At 43.5% G+C, this 24,702-nt stretch overlaps 1 long non-coding RNA gene across 1 annotated transcript; it reads left to right on the top strand.

Annotated features, from left to right (window-relative positions):
• Window positions 1–16,621: 16,621 nt before the first annotated feature.
• LOC141614862 (uncharacterized) lies at window positions 16,622–19,447 on the top strand. Its single transcript, XR_012529420.1, has 3 exons — window positions 16,622–16,782; window positions 16,877–16,937; window positions 19,264–19,447. It is a non-coding gene; the product is annotated as an uncharacterized LOC141614862 (long non-coding RNA).
• Window positions 19,448–24,702: the final 5,255 nt, after the last annotated feature.

A 24,702-nucleotide genomic window follows, 5' to 3' on the forward strand; every position in this document is an offset into this window, starting at 1 on the left:
TCAAGGTATGTATTTCCTCTTGAATCCTTTCAAATTTGTTGGTTGTTTAGCTTGATTAAATTAGGGCGAAATTTTGCCCTAAAAATCGAATTGGGCGTTTTTGATTGAGCCAATTTCGAGTGAAATTGATGTTTGCATTAGGTTAAAAACCTGTTTAGGAGTATAGGGGTGCTTTTAGTTTGCATTTTGGTCCCCGTTCCCGCTCCCTATGCTCGAAAAACGCGAGTGAGGCGAGAAACCGCTTCATTTTGCAATGCCAAGTTTATTTGCTTGGGTAGTGGGTCCCACTAGGTTGCATTGTAGTTGGGAAAACCCGTATTTGCCATCTAAGGACCTTCGTTGGATGTTTGTGGGCAAAATTGGATTTTTGCCTTTTGCGACGGTCTTATGTCTGACAAGATAAGCACCTGCTTGGGCTTGAATTAAGTCAGTTTGCCTTGAAATGGACCTTATTGGTATCTTAGGTCACCTTGAGGCGTGGTAAAATCACGTTTGCCTTTTTGCGGTCGTTTTTGAATTTTTGACCGGTTTGGGCTCGAATTAGCGTATGAATTGTCTTTTTGAGCCGTAGAAAAATCCCCATTGTGTCGGGAATGTATTTTGGGTTGTTGGCGGACCTTGTATGGGTCTTGAAATGCCGTTTTTGGGGTTTTGGACTCGTCTTTTGCTTGAAAAGAGGGGCGAGTCATTTTTGTGTTTTTTTTTGTGAATGGTTTGGGGCGGGATTGCCCCTTGTTTTTGTATTGCAGGTTGTGTTTTTTTGTTTTTGGATTTATCCATTTCATGCCGTCGTAATGCCGAAATTTCGGCTGACGTTTTTTGTTTGTAGGAGAGTGTTCGGGACAGACCGGGGAGTGCAGCCATTGCGACTTTATAGGAGTTGTTCGGGTCGGGCCCGATTAGTACTCCGGTTAGCACGCCCGCCGTGGTTGTGGAGGACGTTACTGAGGAGGAGAGACCTCCTGAGCAGACTGTTGGGGCCTCAGGGGTCGTTGTTGGGGCTGTTAGCACCGGTAGAGCTCAGGCTGGGGCTGAGGCGATTACCTCCGGGAAGAGGGTTTCTTCGAGGGAGCGATGTCCTCGGGCGACTAGGCGGTCGTTGGGGGACGTCAACAGGGTCGTTGAGTTGGGCCCTATCCACCACGTTGAGTCTCGCGGTCATAAGAGGCGGAGAGCAGAGACAGCCGAGGACGATGCTGACGTCACGAGCTGGAGAGCCAGGCGAGTTACGGCCCCGCGGGGGTTGCTTTTACAGGCGGCGCCAGAGTGGGTCAAGGGTTTTGACGGTAGCCAGTTATTGCTTTGACTGGACCGACACCTTTCCTACCGTGCTCACGAGGGCATGGTGAGTCGCATTCCCCGGTTGAATTTTGTCATTTTTGAAGTGTCGAGCCTAAAGTAGGCATTCTGACGTTGTCTGTTTTTGATTTCAGGAGATCGGCACCATGAGGACTTTCTCGGGCTTTTCTACCTGTTTGGTTCTTTACGACGTTCTCCGAGCCGGGTCGAGGGCATTGATAGAGAGGTCGGCATTTGGGCCGTTGGTGGCCGCTTAGCGGGACATTCACAGGTCCTCGATTAGGGCGAACCTGTGTTTGATCCGCGCCATGTTGGATCGGTATTGGGACACGACGTCGTCGTTCCACATGGAGTTTGGGGAGGTCGGCGTGACTTTAGAGGACTTCGCCATGGTATCCGGCCTTCCCTGCGGCGAGTTGCCCATTGAGTTTACCGCGACACCGGAGAGAGTGTCCTCTCCTGCGGTTACTGCTTTGATCGGTACTGCTTTGCCGGAGCCTTCCAACGTCACTCCGTACCTGATTGCGAGTTCGTACGTGAAGTACCACTTCACTGAGAGGGTGGCAGGTGTTGTTCCGGCGCCGTTGGCGAGCCCGGAGGCAGAGGTTGAGGCCGACGTGAAGGAGGCACGGCTGTGGTTGTGGTACTTCTTGGGTGCCACGTACTTTGGTGACAAGGGTGAGCGCTTGTCGACCAAGGTGCTTCCTCTTCTCACCGACCTTGACACTTTGGGTCGGTTTGACTGGGTTACGCCGGCTTTGGCGAGTTTTACCCGGTACTTGCACGCGGCGGTGCGTCCGGAGACAGTGGGAGCGGGTAGTGCTCCTGCTCTGGTTGGTCCCGGCCTCATCTTTGAGGTACGAGTTTTTTTTGTGGTAGTTTTTTTTTAGTTTGATTTTGATTTTGGCAATTTTTGAGAAATTGACTGATTTGTGTTTGCTGTGTTTGATTACAGGCTTGGTTGTATGCTTACTTCACTCCTCTACGTCCAGGGACTACAGGCGGTGTTCCCTCGGCTTACCCTGCTGTGAGGGGTTGGACGGTGGCTCGGAAGAAGTCGACCAAGTCGACTTACGAGGACTGCAGGCGTCGCGTGAACAAGCTTCGGATCGCTGATGTAAGTTCTTGCTCTCTTCCCCTTCTCCTTTATAGAGATCGATAGAGATAGGATGATTAGGTAGCTTATGAAGCCCCCAGTTAGCTGAATAGCTTTGTTTCGAATGCAGTTTGTTGGGCGGCCTTGGGAGCACTACACGGGTGTGCCGGCTGCCATCAGGGAGCGTTTGCGACCTCGCATCTCCCTGCGTCTGTACTTGGAGACGGCGATTGAGTCGGTTTGGTACTTGGGCAAGCGTCTAGTTCGCCAGTGCTTTACCGAGACTTTCGTCGTGCCGGTTGACCCGCCTAGGGTGTTGTTCCAGAAGTCGACTCCCGATGAGGTTGAGGAGCACCTTCACGGTCGGGGAGGTGAAGAGCTGTTGCTGCGGGACGCCGACTACGATACCTTCCGGTTGTCGAGGCTTGCTTGGTACCCGATCGAGGTATGTTTTCCTCTTTTCTTTTGTTTTCATTGCCTCTCTTGATAGGAGGGTTTGTCATCTTTGATGTGGATCCAAATGGCGTGGAGTCGACTGCGATGAGGACTCACCCCTGACTTTCCCGACGGAGACCACGTTTCGGGGCCGGGTGGCGAGGAGCTTGATTGCGCTACACGGAGCCCGCGGTGGTCGAGGTGGCCGATCCGGCATGGAGTGGAGGTTGACTGATTCGAGGGTGAGTTCGACTTGAACACTTTCTCCAATTATACTTTGCCTTACATTGTATTGAAGGACATTTTGTTTTGTAGGTGATTTGTTAGTCACGGATCTTGTGGCGGGATGGCTAACGCCGGAGGGCGCTTCTTTGGTGACCTGGCTACGAGGGAGGCTCGGCTTTCTCAGGTACGTTTTGTGTGTTGTTTTTGTGTATTTGGTGTTGTATTTCACGTTTTTAGATCTTGAGGACCTGTTATTCTGTTTTGTAGGGCACTGCGGATCCGGCGGAGCTTGCTCGGGTCCGTACTGAGTTGGAGGCAGCCAGGTCGATGATCGAGGCCCAGGGGTTGGGGATTACCCGTCGAGACCAGGAGTTGAGGCGTCACGAGGACGCGCTGCGGAGCCGAGATGCGGAGATTGCCTCCCTGAAGGCTCAGTTGGTTGCAGCGGAGGAGCTTCATGTCGAGATGGAGCACGAGACGCTGGAGAGTTCTCCGGAGAGGAAGCCTGAGCAGGTGGTAGTGTCTGCCTTGGCGGCGACTCCTAGTGAGACCAGGACTGGTCCGACGGGAGACGTCGAGTAGTTGTTGTACTTTGTCCGTGTCTTGAACTCTTGTTTGTACATATTTACATTTTGCGTGAGAAGGTTTGTATATATGTGTTTTTGGATTGTGGTTTATTTTGTGATTTTTGGCTTTTTTGTGTTGTGTTTCGGAGGAGCGCTGTCGGCCGTTGATTCTCCTTTTGATTTGCACCAGTTCCTGCATTGTTAGTTGCAAACGCAAACACGTAGAAGTATTTGATTGAAAACACGTAAAGCATTTGTTTGAAAATCAAAATTAACCAAGATGACATGAAGTTAAAATTTGAAATTTTGAAAATTCTGTGACAAATCGTCGCGTTTGGAATTCAAAAGGAAATGATTTGAAAATTTGAGCAATTAACTCGTATCGTGAATTAAATTGCGTCGAAATTTTTGAAAAATGACTCGAAAAATTCAAACTCAGACCGTCAGGAAAGAATTTTAGAAAGGTATTTTTGCGAGTATATTTGATTTTTGATGTCAAGACTCGAATTTTTGAGTGCTTGAATTTTTGAGGAAACTTGACGTCGTGTTATCAATCTTCGATTTTGATTTTTGCCGGAAAATTGCGAAAAAGCGAAAAATTTTCGGAATTCGACTGACATGGAAACGATCCATCGCGGATCGGGGCGACTAGCCCTTCCCCCCTTTAAAAAAGAAAGAAAAACCCGTATGTTTAAAGCTGCGTTATGGAAACCGTGTCGAATTTTGTAAAACGCGAAAACAAGGAAATGTGCGTGTGAGGAAACACAAAATTTCCGGATCATCCCGAAGAGGCGCGAGGTTCCTGGCGGGAGGTTTGAGGTGTCAGGAGAAAACACATGTTGAAAGAGACAAGTCAACAGCGGGAATCCTGGAGGAGCCTCAAAGAGGCGCGAGCAGCTTGGCGATGGAAGCTGGCTCTCCCCTTTTTCTGAAAAATGCGCTGATCATTTTGTATAAATAGGGATGTTTGCGCTTCATTGTTTCATCATCCGAAACACAAAATCATCTCTACAAAACCTCTTCTTTTATCCACAAGAATATTTCATGGATGCTTTTGAGAACGCATTGCGACAATGGTGCCGGGACTTGTCGCCTTCCGAAAAGCATCAACTCGTTTGCATGGGAGTTGGTCAATTGTTGGTGCTTCGTCAAGTCAAGGTGCAACCTTCGTTTCTTGAAGCATGTTCTCGGTTTTGGGATTCGAAACACCATGTTTTCGTTTTCCCGAAAGGCGAAATTTGTCCTCTTGCCGAAGAAGTTGGAGCCATTGGTGGGTGGTCGGGTTGTGTTCCGGTGCTTCGTCCGACTCGGTTGTGCTACAAGGAGAAATTCCGTTCCATGTTGGGCTTGTCAACAAGCCAAGTTAACTTTCTTCTTGCTCCACATGGTGTGGATATGTTAGCTCTTATCAACATCTTTTCAAACCGATTAGATGCTAATGTCTCGGAGGTGGCTAGGAGAAGGGCTCTTGCATTTTGCCTCGTCCATGTGTACCTCTTTATTGATGTCTTGAAGAAGGAGGAGCCAAGATGTCATGGTAGCATGACCCTCATCCATGTGATTGAGCAAATGAAGCATGGTAGAGATCCATCATGGTTGGTGCTTGGAGAGATTATCCAAGCTTTGGACAAGGAAGGCTCTTGTGGAGAAGCTCCCTCTTTCGGATCGCCAAGGATCCTCCAAGTGTGGCTATTGGAGAGGCTAACGTATGTAGAGCCTCCGGTTAATCCTTCTTCTTATTCCTTCCGTCATCTTACCATGAGGAAGAAGTTGTACCCGGATAGTTTTGCTTCCACCGAGGCCTATTGGTCCGCAAGACTGGCGGAAGAGGGTGGTCCTCATATCCGTTGGGTGGTGCCATGGTGGCACTTGAGGTCCTTCACGAGGTTGCCCGCTTCGGGTGCTAGTCCTCGTTCTTTGATGGTGGTGGGCTTAAAGGTCGTTTTCTTCATTTATCCCGAAAGGCTCATGAGGCAAATGGGGCGTCAACAAAAGGTGCCCGCTCAAGATACTCTTGTCCAAGAGAATGTTTTCCGGAACTCCGAGTTCGTGGGATTCTTCGAAAGATGGTGGGCCACTCGGCCACTTTGGGAGGTACCAAACCCCATTGCCACGACATGGGTGACTCCCGCTTATGTCAAGTGGTCACGTGCTCCGTCCTTGGAAGAGAGATCCAAATTCCATAAGGACGAGGTCGTCGATTTGAAGTACCGAGAGGTTGGCAAGGCCAATCGTGCCTTCTTTGAAGAGTATGTTGATGGAGCTACTCCCGATGTGATAAGACCACCGAAGAGGAGGAGTTCCGGCCCCAAGAATATGGTGGGCCGTGCGTTGGCTCGTCTTGGGTCGAATATGGGGTCTTGTGCTAGACCGGAGGCCATCGCCGTCTTAGATCCGTTTAGGATCCGTTCCGAGGAAGAAGTCCATGCTAGGCGGGCCAACAAGAAGAACAAGGGGAAGATGTACCCCGAAGGAAAAGGCAAGGGTAGAATGGAAGAGTGAAGACCTCCATTACCCACTTTATTATTATGTTGTATTATTGTTGTGAGTTTTTATTATGTTGTACTAGCTAGTTGTTGTGTGTTTTGTGCTAGTTTTACTATGTGAAGTGTGTTAGTTGACACCTTAGCTTCGACAAGTTGTAGACTCGTCGAGCTTTATTTGTTGTAATTGTAATCCCTCCCATTATTAATTAAATAAGAGGATTGCTCGTGTCGAAAATTGTGAACGCTTGTTTCTTCCATCCATTTTGTGAAGGCAATTCGATTTGAATCGTCCTAAACAATTGCACTTGGGAAAGTGGTGTTTTTTGGAAAGGGAGAAAGGCTCATTTTTATATTTTTGTGGGAAAGGGAATGGTTTTCCCTTTTCTCTCTTTTTTAGGATGTTTTTTTTTTGTATGTGGGGATGGTTATACTTGATTATGGGAATGGTTATTTTTGATTGTGGGAATGGTTGTATCCTTCTTGCGTAAGAAAGGACTGCCTACGTATCCACCAGAAGAGATGAAATCAAACCATGATCGTAGTTCGAAATGTTTTGTGAATTTGAATTGGGTTTTGTGGTTGTATCCCTCAGGCATAAGAGGGACTGCCTACGTATTCACCTGAAGAGGTGAAATCAAACCATGCTCGTAGTTCAGGGGGTTTGTTTTTTGTAGTGCAAATGGACGTTGCCTTTGACGGATCAAAGGACATTCGAAATGGGCAAGGTGCCGCAGCTTAGACTCGATAAAACATGCAATTTCAAATCAGAACATATTGAGGAACTTGACTTGAAAAGGGTTAAGGTCGATGCTAGTTGCAAAACTAGGCTAGGTTGCTGGTTGATAGGGCTCAAGGGTAGTATTTCTTGAGTAGGTCTAGGTTGGTCGGGTTTATAAAGTCTTCCCCGTCTAGGTCACTCAGTCTCACTGCGCCCCCCGAAAGTATTTTCTTGACCAGGTATGGCCCGGCGCAGTTGGGTTTAAATTTTCCCCTCGGATCGACGGGTAATGGTGCTCGAACTGACTTGAGGACCAAGTCGCCCTCCTGGATGTTTCTGGGTTTGACCCTCTTGTTGAATGCCCGTTGTATACGTCATTGGTATAGCTGGACGTTGTGCAAGGCGTTGAGTCACCGTTCGTCTAGAAGAGTGAGTTGTTCGTACCTTCGACGGGTCCATTCCGCCTCAGGGACTTGACTCTCCAGTAAGATGCGTAGCGAAGGGACCTCTAACTCTACCGGTTGAACCGCCTCCATACCGTATGCTAAATAGAAGGGTGTGGCGCCTGTCGGTGTTCGAATGGAGGTCCGGTATCCCCAGAGTGCGAATGGGAGTTTGCTCGGCCAATCGCGGTAGTTGTCTTGCATTTTCTTGATAATGGTGACAAGTGTTTTGTTCGCTGCCTCCACCGCTCTGTTGGTTTGGGGACGGTAGGGGGATGATCGATGTCGTTTGATCTTGTATTTGTCCAGCAAAGCTTGAGTTTCCGCCCGGAAGTGAGAGCCTTGATCGCTGATGATTTCATGGGGTACCCCATATCGGCATATGATGTTGTTTTGGATGAATTTGGCCACTTGTTTGGCAGTCAAGACTGCATATGACTGCGCTCCCACCCATTTGGTGAAGTAGTCGATGGCGACGAGAACGAAGCAATGCCCATTGGTGCCTATCGGGTTGACTTTTCCGATGATGTCGATGCCCCAGGTTGAGAATGGCCAGGGTGATGTCATGGTGTATAAAAGGGATGGCGGTATGTGTTGTATGTTGGCGAAGATTTGGCAATTATGGCAATGTTTGACGTAGTTACGGCAATCGGTTTCCATGGTGGTCCAGTAGTAACCTAGCCGTGTGATTTTCCGTGTAAGCATCATTGCACTCATGTGAGGGCCATATTCTCCGTCGTGAACCTCTCCCATGACTTTTTTGGCTTTGTGATGGTCAATGCAAAGGAGGAGAATTCTTTGGGGTGTTCTTTTGTAGAGTTGATTTTGGTTTATCACGAATTGTGATGCGAGTAAACGGATGACTCTTTGTCCTCTTTAATCAGAGTTGGGAGGGAATTCGTTTTTGGTTTTGTAATTGAGGATGGCTTGGTACCAAGGTTCATCATGGCTTTCCTCGTCGTCGATAATGGCACAAATGTGAGCTGGCTCGCTCCTTCTCTCGACACATAGGGGCATCGATGTCATGTCGTCAGGTATGTTGACGAGCGCGGCAAGCTTTGCCAAGGCATCAGCAAATTTATTTTCCTCTCGTGGCAAGTGGAAGTAGTCGATTTGGTCAAAGAATTCGGCCTCTTGATTGATCTTTTCTCGGTAAAGAGCTAAGCTGTCAGATCGGATTTTCCATGATCCGGATACCTGATTGATGATGAGTGAGGAATCGCCATGGACCCTCAATCTCTTGATGCCAAGTGTGATGTCTGCTTGTAGGCCGATGAGACATGCTTCATATCCAGCGGCATTGTTGGTGACGGCGAAGTCCAGCTTGACCGAGATCGGAACATGTTCTCCCTCTGGTGATATTAGAAGGATTCCTACGCCGAAGCCTCTCATATTAGATGCACCATCAAAGTATAGGTCCCATGCGTCAGAGTCGGCACAAAGGATGTCTTCGTCAGGAAGTGACCATGTGTCGGTCGTTGGATTTTCGTTGACGGGATTTTCTACTAGGAAATCAGCTACTGCTCATCCCTTGATAACCTTGAGGGGTACAAACTTGAGGTCAAATTGGGACAGCATCAGTGTCCATCTAGACAGCCTTCCGTTTAGTACGGGTTTTTCGAAGATGTATTTAACCGGGTCCATCTTGGAGTAGATGTGGACCGAGTAGCTGAGCATGTAATGCCGCAGCTTCTTTGTTGACCATACTAGGGCAAGGCATGTCTTTTCCAGTTGAGTATACCTCGTCTCGTACTCAATGAACGTTTTACTGATGTAGTAGATGGCTCGCTCCTCGTTGCCAACTGTTTGTGCTAGCATCGCTCCCATGGCTGTGTTGGTAACAGTCAGGTATAGGGATAGAGGAATCCCCGGTTGAGGTGGCATTAGGACAGGAGGTTTGGATAGGATTTCCTTTATCCTGTCGAATGCCTTTTGACAGTTTTCGTCCTAATCGGTGTGATCGGAGGCACGAAGCTTCTTGAATATTGGTTCACAAACCATAGTGAGCTTGGCAATGAACCGGCTGATGTATTGAACCTGACCGAGAAATCCCCGAATCTCCTTCTCGTTCCTAGGCCGAGGCATTTGTTGAAGGGCTTTGATTTTGGTTGGATCAATCTCAATGCCTCTCTTGCTAACGACATGTCCCAAGAGTTTTCCGGAGGTGACCCCGAATGCACGCTTCTGAGGATTTAGTCTCATGTTATATTTCCGCAGACGAGCGAAGAATTTCCGGAGGGCATTGATGTGGCCGTCCCGTTCTTTTGATTTGACGATCATGTCATCGACATATACCTCTACCTTCTTGTGCATCATATCATGTAGGAGAGTGGTAGCGGTTCTTTGATAGGTTGCTCCGGCGTTGATGAGGCCGAAAGGCATAATCGTGTAGCAATATGTACCCCACTGTGTGGTGAACGCAGTTTTGTGCATGTCTTCCTCAGCCATTTTTGTAACACCCGCGAATTTTCTATTTTGACATTTAAAATTTATTAAACCGTTTAATCACTTTATTATATATTTTTGAATTACTCGATTTAATTAATTTTATGTCAAACACGATTTTTATAAACGTATTATATAAAAGCTCATTTTTATAAAAATACGTACGGTTAAATTATATTTTTAAGGCACGATTTATATAATAATATATATATACGTATCTTGGTCGGATGATATTAGTGACAATAATAATGACCGTAATAACAAGTCCCGTCTCAATTTCCGTCTAAACTTTAGACTGTCACATTTCATGTTTGTACCTAATTTAATATGGACCAATCAAAAACCAACAACACATTCCCTCACCTTCAAAATATCTACTATTATCATTATTATATATTATTATTATTATTATTATATATTATTATTGTTGTTGTTTTGTAACCCGTCCCCACCCCCCTTTATATACTCCGTCTTCTTCTTCTTTTCCTGCAAAAACAAACAACAACCGCAAACAATACTCAGCTACACTCAACCTCCATTTTCGCACCTTCAAACTCCGATCCCGCTTTCATTTCTCGACCAAACTCGATGATTTTTACACCTTTAGCTTCGTCTCTTCTTCCTCCTCATTTCTAGGTAAGAAAGTCTTAACTTTGTTGAATTTTCGAAATGGGCGATTTGTTACAAACTCGGTTCGTGACTCTTGTTACTCGTTTTTCTTCACTTTTAGTTGAAGACTGAGGATAGGCTCGTGTTTTGGACCTTCTTACTCTGGAATTCGCGAGGATAAGGTAACGGTGATAGGTTACTCGACAATGAGTCGATATCCTTGTCTTTTCACTCGGTTTTCATCCTTATGGTCGTAAATATTGAGCCTTTGTGTCCTTTTGCTTGTGTGTGGTGGATTACATGAATTTAGGAAGTACTTACATGCTAAATTGACTGTTTTCATAGTTTAATATCCTCAAGAGATTTCGACTATGCCTTATTTCATTTGAATGCTGCGTCTTTTGCGGGTAGATATGGTCGCAATCTTTCCGACTTCTGGAGTGTTGTTGCTGTTAAGTCGGATGTGGGTATTTAGCGTTTTAAGTATGTTCATTCCCGTCCCAACCTTGCTTTCGTTTTCGTCGAGATTTTTGAGTCAATTGGATAGTTGTGGGACTCTGTTTGGGACCGAGAAAAGGACTGGTTTGGCTTGATTTTGGACAGAATGGTTGAGTTGTTTGACACGGATTTTGGGTAGTTGTTTGGGTGACTTTAGGACGGGTAGGTGGACTGTTTTCCAGGCTGGGTGTTAGCCATGGGGGAGTGATTGTAAGGGCGGTAGTTGGTGGATTGTATGGCCGTTCATGGAGGTCGAACTATGGTTGTTTGGTTGGGCCGTCTCAGGGACTAGTCATGTATGGTTTTGGGTGATTTGGTTAGTGACGGGTTTGGGGTTGTGCAACAACCCCGGTGTCGTGGCCTTAGTTTCCATTGGCGCAAAAGATGACCATTCGAAATCATACCGTTTCCGTCTCATGTCTTTATAAAACAATTCGTTAAATCCGTTCATTTGAATACCTTCCTTTTTCGATTTATACTTATAAAATCCCATTATTTAATTGTTTAAATTACCGTCTCAAATATGCTCATGTACTCGTCTCATTATTAGTAATGTGTCATTTGGGCCGTATGATCACCTTGCCTTCTTCTTTCTTTTGCCTTAAAAATCATTCATCTAGTGAATGTTTGTTGGGCTAGTTGTGTTCTTCTTGGTGGGCTCACTTTCCTATATTCTTTGGGCTCACCATATGATATTGGTTGGGCTTGACTTGTGGTTAATGGGCCACACTCATACTATGAGTGCATTCGGCGCTAATTTGGTCTATGTAAAATATTATTAATTCCCGTCTCGTGTTTTATACAAGTAACCCGTTAATTATCGCTCTTTCACACATTCTATTAATTGGGCTTTACATGTTTATTTGGTTGGGCTTGTCGTATTTATTCAAGTGGATTTACCTTGCTAATTTAATTGGACTTGTCTAGTTTACTTCTTGGGGCTATAAATGGGTCATTTGAGCTTGGTCGTAATTTGTTCCGTAATATTTTATATAACGTAAATTATTCATTATCAATTATTATATTTTATTTAATCGACATGTTAAATTATGAAATGGAATATTTATCAATATGATACAAGAATGCGATATTTATTATTATAAGTCAAGTATGAGTTATTTATTATTAAATGGTTATTTTGGTGAGGAGTCATATTCTCAATAATGTCTTGAATTGTTCTGTTGTGAGAGTCTTGGTCCTATCGGATACTAGGGGTGAGCTATAAGCCCTCTAGTTGCGATATGATCGTTGGGATTAATGTTCCCATCTGTACTCATGGTGAGATGCAAGCCATGAGTATGAATGTGACATTAAGGATCCCGTGTCATATGATGTTTGCATGATCATTCTTACTCCTATTATGACTCAAGTGCGACATTTTACATTGTGTGACTACTTGACATTCCTTATTTATTTGCCCTCGGACATTGGGTCACGGTTAGGTGCCATTGTTTCCGAGTTGGGCTATTTTTCCTTCCGCCTCTTCGGACCGGGGGTCACGGTTAGGTGACAAGGTTCCGCTTGAGGTTACTCGACTTTCGGGCACGGTTAGGTGTACCATGTTTCGAGTCTTGGATACGATTTGGTATCGTGTGTCGAATCGGGTGTCGTCCATCCCGAGAGTCTGGCCAGGTTTAGACTAGGACCGTATTATGATCGTCGTCCTACCAAGAGGTTGGAGTCTAGAGGGTTGTCTTGTTTGAGTCCATACTAAGTATATGTCTTACACTTGTTGAGTCGTGTCCACATGAGTGGGTTGACTTGGCGATTCTATTTCCTTGATTTCATATTCATCCTCATGCATCATGCTTATTCTACTAAGAAAGTATTATGCCTGTTTCGCCATGATTGTTCATTATATTTCCTTATTCCTTATTGTTCGTATATGTTGCATGATTAATATGTTTGGTTAAGTGTTGTTTGTTATCTGCATTTCGACATATTGTGGCTGGGAGAACCTTGAGTTACTCCCCACTGACTGTGGCGTTCATGTTTACATGAATGACAGGTGGTGAAGATGCTTACGTGGGGAAGACGTGTGGGCTAGCGAGAACTAAACCCTTGGACCTTAGTTTCTAATTTAGAAACCCTTGATTTGTTTATTCGTGGGATATCTTTTCCCCGCTTTCTAGACTCGGGTTGTAATAACCTAGATTTGTCTATCGTAGTATTTGTTTCATTTCGTTTTTGGCACCCGCGTGTTAATCTTTATCTAGTAAATTAAAAGTTTTTAAAATCTCACAAAATTCCGCTTTAATTTATTAGTTATATTTTCCGCTTTATCGCGGGGTGTCACAGTTGGTATCAGAGCATATGTTGCTCCCGACGCACACACGTGTACCCCAAATTTAAATTTGAACTTGACCATGAATAATGAATGAGAGATGGGTAGACTTAAGGACCTAAGGTGGTAGTCTGTAGTGTGTTTGCTCTTTGTTAGGTTCTAACATGTTTGTTGATTGTCATATAATAATTGTTGTGCCCATGGATCAATAATCGTAAACCTACCGTCGTGAAGATCAAGTTTTGGTGCCTATTGCCGGAAATTGAAGATTTGTTCAACTTTGAAGAATGCTTCTACTTCCTCGAAGATGTTTCTCATTCCTTGTGTACCTTGCCTTATTCTTTATCTCTTGGTGCTTATCCCTCTTCTAAACTCTCTTCTGTTCTACTTTGAAAGTTACTCTTGTACTCCTAACTTGTGCTGTCTTCCTTGTTTATCCTCCCTTAACGCCTTTTTGATAGTACTCTTTCCTTTGTGGAATGTTAACCATGGTTGGATAATTTGACTTTTATGGAGTTTGTTTGGGTTTGACCCTTAACCCTGGTTTGAGAGGTCGTGATGTTAGAAAGACTTAGGTAATGTGATGAGACATACTTAGTGATTCTTATACCTAGTTCCTTGACAAAGTGAGTATAATTGATTGGTGGATTCTTTGTGTTAGGGATGAGTTGCCTATGTGATTAAAGTTATAGAACTTGGCTTTGTTGTTTATGTTTGGGATGTGAAAGCTTAGTAGGTTGAGCGTCGTTACCTCAGGAGTAAACATGAGATAAGTTTAGTATATGAATTTGGCAGAAAACCTATTTTTAGATGTTAATGATCCCGTATAGATTGGTGATGTGATTTGATGTTAGTTGTTCCTTAAGAATTTTGTTGAGAAGTCTTCGTTAATTCATTCTTTGGTTTTTAAAACATTGAGGTTGTGTCGAGTGCTTGAGATAAAGAGATGCTTTTATACATGAGTAGTAGATTTGCTTTAGGGAAATCCTAATGTGGGATAAGACAGGTGGAAGAGGTATCTAACCGATTTATCAACCCTTAAGCAAGCGTTTATTTTACCTTGACCCTTGTTTTGGGATTTGGTCGTTTTGTTATGGAAGTATAATACCCTAATAGGCGTGACCTTGTTAGAGAGAACCTTAAGTTTTAGGAAGCGTATGGATTAAGCCTTAAAATCCTCTTTCGTACCTTTAATCGTTTTCCTCCCTTTCGTTCATACCTTGGTTGGATTTGATTCTTAAGTATGAAGGTTTACTCGTTATTTCCTTGCCTTGAATACCTCCCTAATTCTAATATCTCTTACCGGTGTTAACTAGTTATCTTTATTATTTGACTCCTTTAATCTCACATCTCGTCATGTTCATGTATCTTTTTGAAATTTCCTATCATTTCCTGACCTGGTTATTACTCTTTGTTTTCTTAGTGGAGTGATGGCGTTGTTGGCTACGTTATAGAGTGAGAGAGACGCTCCTTGAGGATTCTTTGTGAGTCTCGTTTCCGTCGAAGTTGGATTAGTAGAACTTAAGTTAGGTTGAGTAGGAAAATTCGTATGAGATAGCTATTTATCTTTTTGGTTGGTGATCTTTATAATTTGGGGAATGTGATCATCTATGCTTGTGAATTCGGGTGTGAATAAGATTTTGTTTGGAGTGTTAGAAATGTATAGAGAACTTGGGATTATGATCTTTGATTAAGGATTCTACCATAGTGAGAACTCCTAGTGGTCGATAGTTGGTTATGAGTGTAACTCTTTTAGTAGTTTTGATCTTGTCTCGTGGAAATCGTTGGTAGATGATTTATATTTGAGAGTTATGGAATCACAATTGCGATGGAGTGCCTTGACCCACGGAATAGCATAGGAGTAAGTGTGTAAGTGTTTTGAGGAAATCCTTGGGAGTTAAGTGGTTATGAGTTTTGTGGTTAGGAAGTTTTCGGAACCGTTCAGGATGACATTGTTGTTTGAGGTTTGAATATCTGGCGTTTCCTTGTTGTCTAATTTCCTTTCTTCTTTGAGCATAAGCGTTACCGTTCATGCCTCTCTTCTTCGCTTCATCATGCTCCTCCTTTAAATTTAATACTCGTAACCTGTGAAACTCTATCTTTTACATCCTTGTAACTTTGATTTCAAGTCTTCCCCTATGAAATTCATCGTAGCTCTTTTTATTGGTTAGGTTTGGACTCTCTTAGCGTAATTGGTATTTATGATGTCCAAATTGCCTTTCATTTTATACAATGCCTAAACTTTCAAGCTACCATTTTTGTTCCATTGTTAAAAGTTTGTGTTGCTTTTACAAAACCTTACCCCTTTTAAAAGGATTGAAAATGAAAATTTGGTTTAGTTTCCTATTTGTTCTTGGAATATAGACTACTTTATCATGATTTTAATTGCTAAACATGTGATTTCTCAAAATTTTATCCAATTTCTGTTAAACTTTGATCTATTTATGATTTTGTTAAAGTATAATGTTATATTTTCAGGAATTTAATTCCCTTCTGAGTTTAAATGAGAAATCTTCATTTCTATTTTGGCTTTTACAAGAGAAAATTTGAGTGGATTGCCTTTTTCTTTTGATTTTGACGTTGATCGGATGATAGAACTTGTTATTGGAGACGTTTGATAACTTGTTCTACGCTTGTCGGCGAGTGGTTTTTGGTTTAAATTTGTCTTTGACTTGGAAAGTTGGCGTTCTTGTGTGCACGACAAGAGCAATTTCGTTCCATGAATGAGACTTATACTTTTGAAAACTCTTCATTTATGTTTTTGAAAGTATTTTGATTTTCAATTTATACAAATGATTTGCCTTTTTACCTTATCTTTGATTTGGAATGTGATGTTCTTGAATACGTAACGAGAACACTTTCGTTCCTTTGATGAGAATCTGGTTCCGTCGGAAATTTTATGTGAAACTTTTGGAAGAATTATAATTCTTACGATAAGTAACCTTTTATTGTTTTGGTTACCAACTTTAAAAGTCCAATTTTATTTTTATAACCTTTCATTTCTACTTTCAAGTTTCGAGGACGAAACTTTTTAAAAGGTGGGATGATTGTAACACCCGCGAATTTTCTATTTTGACATTTAAAATTTATTAAACCGTTTAATCACTTTATTATATATTTTTGAATTACTCGATTTAATTAATTTTATGTCAAACACGATTTTTATAAACGTATTATATAAAAGCTCATTTTTATAAAAATACGTACGGTTAAATTATATTTTTAAGGCACGATTTATATAATAATATATATATACGTATCTTGGTCGGATGATATTAGTGACAATAATAATGACCGTAATAACAAGTCCCGTCTCAATTTCCGTCTAAACTTTAGACTGTCACATTTCATGTTTGTACCTAATTTAATATGGACCAATCAAAAACCAACAACACATTCCCTCACCTTCAAAATATCTACTATTATCATTATTATATATTATTATTATTATTATTATATATTATTATTGTTGTTGTTTTGTAACCCGTCCCCACCCCCCTTTATATACTCCGTCTTCTTCTTCTTTTCCTGCAAAAACAAACAACAACCGCAAACAATACTCAGCTACACTCAACCTCCATTTTCGCACCTTCAAACTCCGATCCCGCTTTCATTTCTCGACCAAACTCGATGATTTTTACACCTTTAGCTTCCTCTCTTCTTCCTCCTCATTTCTAGGTAAGAAAGTCTTAACTTTGTTGAATTTTCGAAATGGGTGATTTGTTACAAACTCGGTTCGTGACTCTTGTTACTCGTTTTTCTTCACTTTTAGTTGAAGACTGAGGATAGGCTCGTGTTTTGGACCTTCTTACTCTGGAATTCGCGAGGATAAGGTAACGGTGATAGGTTACTCGACAATGAGTCGATATCCTTGTCTTTTCACTCGGTTTTCATCCTTATGGTCGTAAATATTGAGCCTTTGTGTCCTTTTGCTTGTGTGTGGTGGATTACATGAATTTAGGAAGTACTTACATGCTAAATTGACTGTTTTCATAGTTTAATATCCTCAAGAGATTTCGACTATGCCTTATTTCATTTGAATGCTGCGTCTTTTGCGGGTAGATATGGTCGCAATCTTTCCGACTTCTGGAGTGTTGTTGCTGTTAAGTCGGATGTGGGTATTTAGCGTTTTAAGTATGTTCATTCCCGTCCCAACCTTGCTTTCGTTTTCGTCGAGATTTTTGAGTCAATTGGATAGTTGTGGGACTCTGTTTGGGACCGAGAAAAGGACTGGTTTGGCTTGATTTTTGACAGAATGGTTGAGTTGTTTGACACGGATTTTGGGTAGTTGTTTGGGTGACTTTAGGACGGGTAGGTGGACTGTTTTCCAGCCGGGTGTTAGCCATGGGGGAGTGATTGTAAGGGCGGTAGTTGGTGGATTGTATGGCCGTTCATGGAGGTCGAACTATGGTTGTTTGGTTGGGCCGTCTCTCGGGGGACTAGTCATGTATGGTTTTGGGTGATTTGGTTAGTGACGGGTTTGGGGTTGTGCAACAACCCCGGTGTCGTGGCCTTAGTTTCCATTGGCGCAAAAGATGACCATTCGAAATCATACCGTTTCCGTCTCATGTCTTTATAAAACAATTCGTTAAATCCGTTCATTTGAATACCTTCCTTTTTCGATTTATACTTATAAAATCCCATTATTTAATTGTTTAAATTACCGTCTCAAATATGCTCATGTACTCGTCTCATTATTAGTAATGTGTCATTTGGGCCGTATGATCACCTTGCCTTCTTCTTTCTTTTGCCTTAAAAATCATTCATCTAGTGAATGTTTGTTGGGCTAGTTGTGTTCTTCTTGGTGGGCTCACTTTCCTATATTCTTTGGGCTCACCATATGATATTGGTTGGGCTTGACTTGTGGTTAATGGGCCACACTCATACTATGAGTGCATTCGGCGCTAATTTGGTCTATGTAAAATATTATTAATTCCCGTCTCGTGTTTTATACAAGTAACCCGTTAATTATCGCTCTTTCACACATTCTATTAATTGGGCTTTACATGTTTATTTGGTTGGGCTTGTCGTATTTATTCAAGTGGATTTACCTTGCTAATTTAATTGGACTTGTCTAGTTTACTTCTTGGGGCTATAAATGGGTCATTTGAGCTTGGTCGTAATTTGTTCCGTAATATTTTATATAACGTAAATTATTCATTATCAATTATTATATTTTATTTAATCGACATGTTAAATTATGAAATGGAATATTTATCAATATGATACAAGAATGCGATATTTATTATTATAAGTCAAGTATGAGTTATTTATTATTAAATGGTTATTTTGGTGAGGAGTCATATTCTCAATAATGTCTTGAATTGTTCTGTTGTGAGAGTCTTGGTCCTATCGGATACTAGGGGTGAGCTATAAGCCCTCTAGTTGCGATATGATCGTTGGGATTAATGTTCCCATCTGTACTCATGGTGAGATGCAAGCCATGAGTATGAATGTGACATTAAGGATCCCGTGTCATATGATGTTTGCATGATCATTCTTACTCCTATTATGACTCAAGTGCGACATTTTACATTGTGTGACTACTTGACATTCCTTATTTATTTGCCCTCGGACATTGGGTCACGGTTAGGTGCCATTGTTTCCGAGTTGGGCTATTTTTCCTTCCGCCTCTTCGGACCGGGGGTCACGGTTAGGTGACAAGGTTCCGCTTGAGGTTACTCGACTTTCGGGCACGGTTAGGTGTACCATGTTTCGAGTCTTGGATACGATTTGGTATCGTGTGTCGAATCGGGTGTCATCCATCCCGAGAGTCTGGCCAGGTTTAGACTAGGACCGTATTATGATCGTCGTCCTACCAAGAGGTTGGAGTCTAGAGGGTTGTCTTGTTTGAGTCCATACTAAGTATATGTCTTACACTTGTTGAGTCGTGTCCACATGAGTGGGTTGACTTGGCGATTCTATTTCCTTGATTTCATATTCATCCTCATGCATCATGCTTATTCTACTAAGAAAGTATTATGCCTGTTTCGCCATGATTGTTCATTATATTTCCTTATTCCTTATTGTTCGTATATGTTGCATGATTAATATGTTTGGTTAAGTGTTGTTTGTTATCTGCATTTCGACATATTGTGGCTGGGAGAACCTTGAGTTACTCCCCACTGACTGTGGCGTTCATGTTTACATGAATGACAGGTGGTGAAGATGCTTACGTGGGGAAGACGTGTGGGCTAGCGAGAACTAAACCCTTGGACCTTAGTTTCTAATTTAGAAACCCTTGATTTGTTTATTCGTGGGATATCTTTTCCCCGCTTTCTAGACTCGGGTTGTAATAACCTAGATTTGTCTATCGTAGTATTTGTTTCATTTCGTTTTTGGCACCCGCGTGTTAATCTTTATCTAGTAAATTAAAAGTTTTTAAAATCTCACAAAATTCCGCTTTAATTTATTAGTTATATTTTCCGCTTTATCGCGGGGTGTCACAATTTTAATCTGGTTGTACCCGGCATACCCGTCCATGAATGATAGGAGAGCATGTTCGGCAGTGTTGTCCACCAGAATGTCAACATGTGGCAAAGGGAAGTCGTCATTTGGACTTGCCTTGTTCAGATCCCTGAAGTCGACGCAAACCCGAATTCTTCCGTCTTTCTTTGGTACGGGCACATTGTTGGCCACCCAATCCGAGTATTCGGACACTTTGATGAACCCAGCCTTAAACTGTTTGTCCACTTCTTCCTTGATTTTTAGAGCCCATTCAGGACGCATCCGGCGTAGCTTCTGTTTCACAGGTTTAGCCCCGGGTTTAATGGGTATCCGGTGCTCTGCAATTTCTCTGTCAATCCCAGGCATGTCTCTGTAAGACCAGGCGAATACGTCCTCGTACCCGTGAAGGAGGTCAATGAACTGTTGTCTTTCCGAGGGGTCTAGGGTCGTCCTTATCCTAAGTTATTGAGGTGTATTGTCGGTTGCTACGTTAATAGGTTCGGTTTCCTCAATGATGGTGGTTCTGGTTTCCCGTTTGTCAAGTTCTTTGGCTAAGTGAGGTGGGTAGTCACTCAAGTCAAATTCCTCATAATCACTCAGAATTGCATTGCAGTTAAATTGAGACGAGTCATAAGCAAACTTAGCGTTCATTAAGTTGACACGAGCGAAAAGCTCGGAAAGGACAGACATCTCGTGGTCAGTCAGAGGCGACACAGCAGAGGAAGTGGCCCCTGGAACAGGCTCCAGGTTGTCACCTTTCATGTGAGTGGGGGTGACCTTAGTAGACTCAGCCTCTGAATCACCCACGACTTTGTGATAAAACAGTGGGAAGGGGACCGTGACTGGGACATCCGGAGTGACAGACTCTAACTCCGACTCAGACTCAGACTCAGATCCTTCTTCACCTCCCTCCTTGAACATAGGGCCTTCTCCAGTTGTTATCTTGAGAATGCGGCCTTGGTGATCGGTCCACTTGATGGTTTTCCTCCAGCCCTGGGTAGCCTTCTTCGGGTCAGTATCGGAGATCAAGGTGGTTGGATCAAATTTGTTGTCTTTCAGGACGATGTTGATAATGTCCTCATAGTCGAGGTGTTCGACGTTATCTTCCCCAAATAGGAGTGTGACAGCTTATCCGTCAAGGCATGGTGGCGGTTTGGACTCAGTTGATGCAGCTTCGATGTTGTCGGGAATAAAGTAGCAGTCCTGGAAGACTTCCACTCCCGGGTATCTAGCCCTGGCCACAGAGTCATAGATCGGCTCCGGAAAGCCGTGGTAGAGTTTAGACTATCCCTCGGGGACAAAGTATCCATTGAGAGTCAGGTGGTATGGACGGAGGATGACTCCGTGCTTCTTGCGTTTTCGGATTAGGAGGTTCATCTCCCGGATATCTTCGTCAGTAGGTTCGTATCCTAGCCCAACGGGAATTTTGGGGACCTTAGCCTGTTTCAAGGGAGGCAATGGGTCCTTTAGTGGATTGAGCGGCAAACCCGGGAAATAACCTTGACGCATCATGATACGGTTGATCGTGAGGTTGGTGAACGGGTCACCCTCAGAGGTTGTCGATTCATCAGTTATGGCGTTCACGGCTTGGAAACCCTACATTTCATTGTCGTCCCCCTCAATGGCTTGGGAGGCTATGTAATACTCCGTATTTATGAGTCTTGGGGTACTCTATCGAGTATGCCTTACTCTGTCGAGTAAGGGAGTTTTGCGAAATAAAATAGTTTCTGACCTGTTGGGTACTCGATCGAGTAACTACGATACTCGATCGAGTAGGGGGGTACTCGATCGAGTACCTGGGCTACTCGATCGAGTAGCCGGTTTGCGGGGGTTGTTTTCTCGGGTTTTGTTAATTATGCGATTAAGGTTATAATCTTTTCGTCATTCATTCTAATCACTTTTCTAAAACCTAAATCACTGTGAGGAGAGAAAGCAAACTACGTTCATCACCTTAATCGCATTGTTAACAAATCCCGGAGCTTGGAAGGTCGGATTTCACTTGTCTTTACACCGTTGTAATCCTTGCGTCGAGGGTAAGATCTTTATACCGTTTTTATTGTATTTCGTCAAAGTTAGTTAAACCCTAATATGGGGAATTGGGGATTTTGTTGTGTTATGTGCATAGTAGTAATTATGTGCTTGTATAATTAGGAGGAGGATTCGTAGAGGAAGCTTTTTGACTTCTGATGTGAGATCGTTTGACAATTGTGCTTTCCAGGTAGGGTTTCCCTACTCAGTATTACTTACATGTGGTGTGCTGTTGTGCTGTAATTAGTATAATTGGTTGATTCAGACGATGTAGTGATTGTGATTGTGATTGTTTGTCTGTGGTTCTCGAGATGCGTTCTCGGCTGAGTGGAGTCACTTGCGGGAGTGGCTTCACGCCCTAGTTTCGCCCTTCGTGGAACCCGCCATGGAAGGGGATGTGCACATTAATGGGACAGGGTTATCGCTCGGTATGATGAGCGGGGCTTAGGTGGGAACGGCTGCGGTCCCCCACTGGCAGGGCTGGTCCAGTGGACAGTCGGAGATGGAGATGGAGTGGAGTGCTTGATCATATATGATTGTTTGAGTTGTGTTAGTTACTGTATTGTTGATTATACCTCTTGTGTAAATAGTACTGACCCCGGTGAATGTTTTGAAAACCTGCGGTGATCCATTCGGGGATGGTGATCAGATATTGAGCGGGTATGACATGAGTCTTGGGATAGATTGGGATTGCCACGATCGATGATAGAAGTCTTCATTTTTGTAGTTTAGCGATTTTTGAGATACATTTGATTAGTTCGATGAGAGCACTGCGTTTTGAGAACATGTATTAGTATTTGGTTTGGTTTTTGGATTGTACCCTTTCACTAAAGTATTACTATTTAAATATCGTTTCATTATTGTTTATTTGATTATCATTGCCTCGGGTAACCGAGATGGTAACGTCCTTATACCTGAGTGGTCCTGGTAAGGCACTTGGAGTATGGGGGTGTTACAAAATGGTATCAGAGCGACGATCCTGAAACCTGTAACCAATGAACCCAATGAATTTAGGGAGTCAACTAAAATGAACCCGGGGTAAAGGTTGTAGGAGCTAATGCAAAGGCTTGGGAGACGTCCTAAAGTCGCGAACTCGCCCTACAATTTTGAACCGGTCACATGGGGGGAATATCTGTTAAGTCATATGTGTTGTTGTTCGCTGGTGTGTGGGTGTGATGAGGTGTGTTGTAAATGTTGGATGTTTGAAGTAGAAGTTGAGAATAGTTTGAAGTAGAAGTTGAGAATATGAATGAAATTGAAGAGATATATATATATATATAGAACTGTGTTGGAATGAGAAGCATGTTGAGTGATTACTATGTGGCAGTAATAACATGATATAATTGTTTGTTAATCCATGAGCAGTTGAGTAGCATAGTATGCATAATTAAGAAATGATATCGTGTTTATAAGTTGTTTTACATGTTAGAATATGTTATAGCATGCGGGTAGCATATTCGAGTTAGCATGACTCGATCGAGTGGGACTGACTTGATCGGGTGGGTTTTTGACATTTTTACGACCTTAATCGAGTTTTAGGGTACTCGATCGAGTAACTAGGGGTACTCGATCGAGTAGGGGGTCACTCGATCGAGTAGCCTGGCTACTCGGTCGAGTATGTTAGAGGTTAGAAGGTTTGTTTGTGTTCTGGAGTCGAGGTACTCGATCGAGTATGGGAGGCACTCGATCGAGTAGCCTCTTACTCGATCGAGTAGGTTGGGACACTCGATCGAGTAGCACCTGGGTAGCCTGTTTTCGTGTTTTGAGGTTTAGTACATGTGTTTATGTCTACCCTTTCTTATATATAGCTTCAAGATGCCGCCTAAGAGAAACGCTTACTATGCGAGAGCTGAGACCATGAATACAGATGATATTGTTAAGATGTTGGAGCACCAGGATGCTCTTACTGAGGCCTTAAAGAAAGTGAATAAGGATAAGGAGGTTGATCACTCTAAGATCAGCCTTTACATAGCTAGGTTCAACCCAAAGGAGTATAAAGGGACCGGAGAACCAAACCTTCTTGACAAGCGGCATCGTGAGATGGAGAATATCTTGGACCGGTACATTGTCCCGATGAGATGAGAGCAAGCAAGCTGCGTTCTATCCGAGAGAGGCGGTGGTGAGTGGTGGGATAAGGTGAAAGTGAGTGCCAGAGAGATGTATTCTAACCAAGGCTTACCTGCTATACCTTGGGATGAGTTCCGTAGGGCTATGAGAAAAGAGTTTGTGCGAGCATGTGCATGTGAGAAGCAAGCGAGGGAGGAGTTCGATGGGTTCAAGATGACATCCGACATGTCCGTGGCCGAGTACTATAAGCGATTTAATGAGAAGTCTAGGTATCCGAGGACATGGGATTGAGTGATGAGAATGCGCCGAGGTTTGAGAGGGGTTGACCCCTAGGATCATGGATAAGCTACTGTAGGAGTCCTTACCGATGTTAAGGACGCTTATGAGAGAGCCGGGAGGGCTGAGAGGTTAGTGGAGATGGCTCGGGAGAGGTCCGGTGTTGAGAAAAGAAAGGTCGAGAGTGAGGGTGGTGGCCAATCTAGTCATAAGAAAGGCAACCACAATCACGCTAAGGGGTTTTCTTCACGGGTCGGGGTTTAGTGTCTTTGGGGCTTCCTTCGGGCGTGGCCGTGGGGGTAGCAAAGAATACAGTTGGGGTATGACTTGCTTTGGGCGTGGCGGTGTCGGCCACAAGAGACATGAGTGCACGAGTGTGCCCGGAGGTTTTCGGGGGACGGGTCGGGAAGTTATTCTCGGGGACCGGCACACGAGTTATGCGAGCAATGGACAAGTGGGTCATGGTCTAACCGGGGAGCCGAGCTATCGAGTGGAGGTAACCGCAACGGCGGTAATTCTTATCGAAACCAGCTACGAACAACAACAACAATCGGGGTCGGGTGCTAAGCGGCCACATCGGCCCAAGATCTTGTCCAGGGAGGTGGGAGAAGACCCGATGGAAAAGTGTTCATGATGGACAAGAAAGCGGTGAGGAGGATGCACATGTTATCACCGGTACCTTTCTTGTTAACGGTATTCATACCTTTGTTTTGTTTGATTCGGGGGCTTCCCAGTCGTTTGTATCATCGAGTCATGTTAAAAGGTTGGGTTTGAGAGTTT

The sequence above is a fragment of the Silene latifolia genome, chromosome 11 (assembly GCF_048544455.1).
Source record: "Silene latifolia isolate original U9 population chromosome 11, ASM4854445v1, whole genome shotgun sequence".
Taxonomy (NCBI): Eukaryota; Viridiplantae; Streptophyta; class Magnoliopsida; order Caryophyllales; family Caryophyllaceae; genus Silene; species Silene latifolia.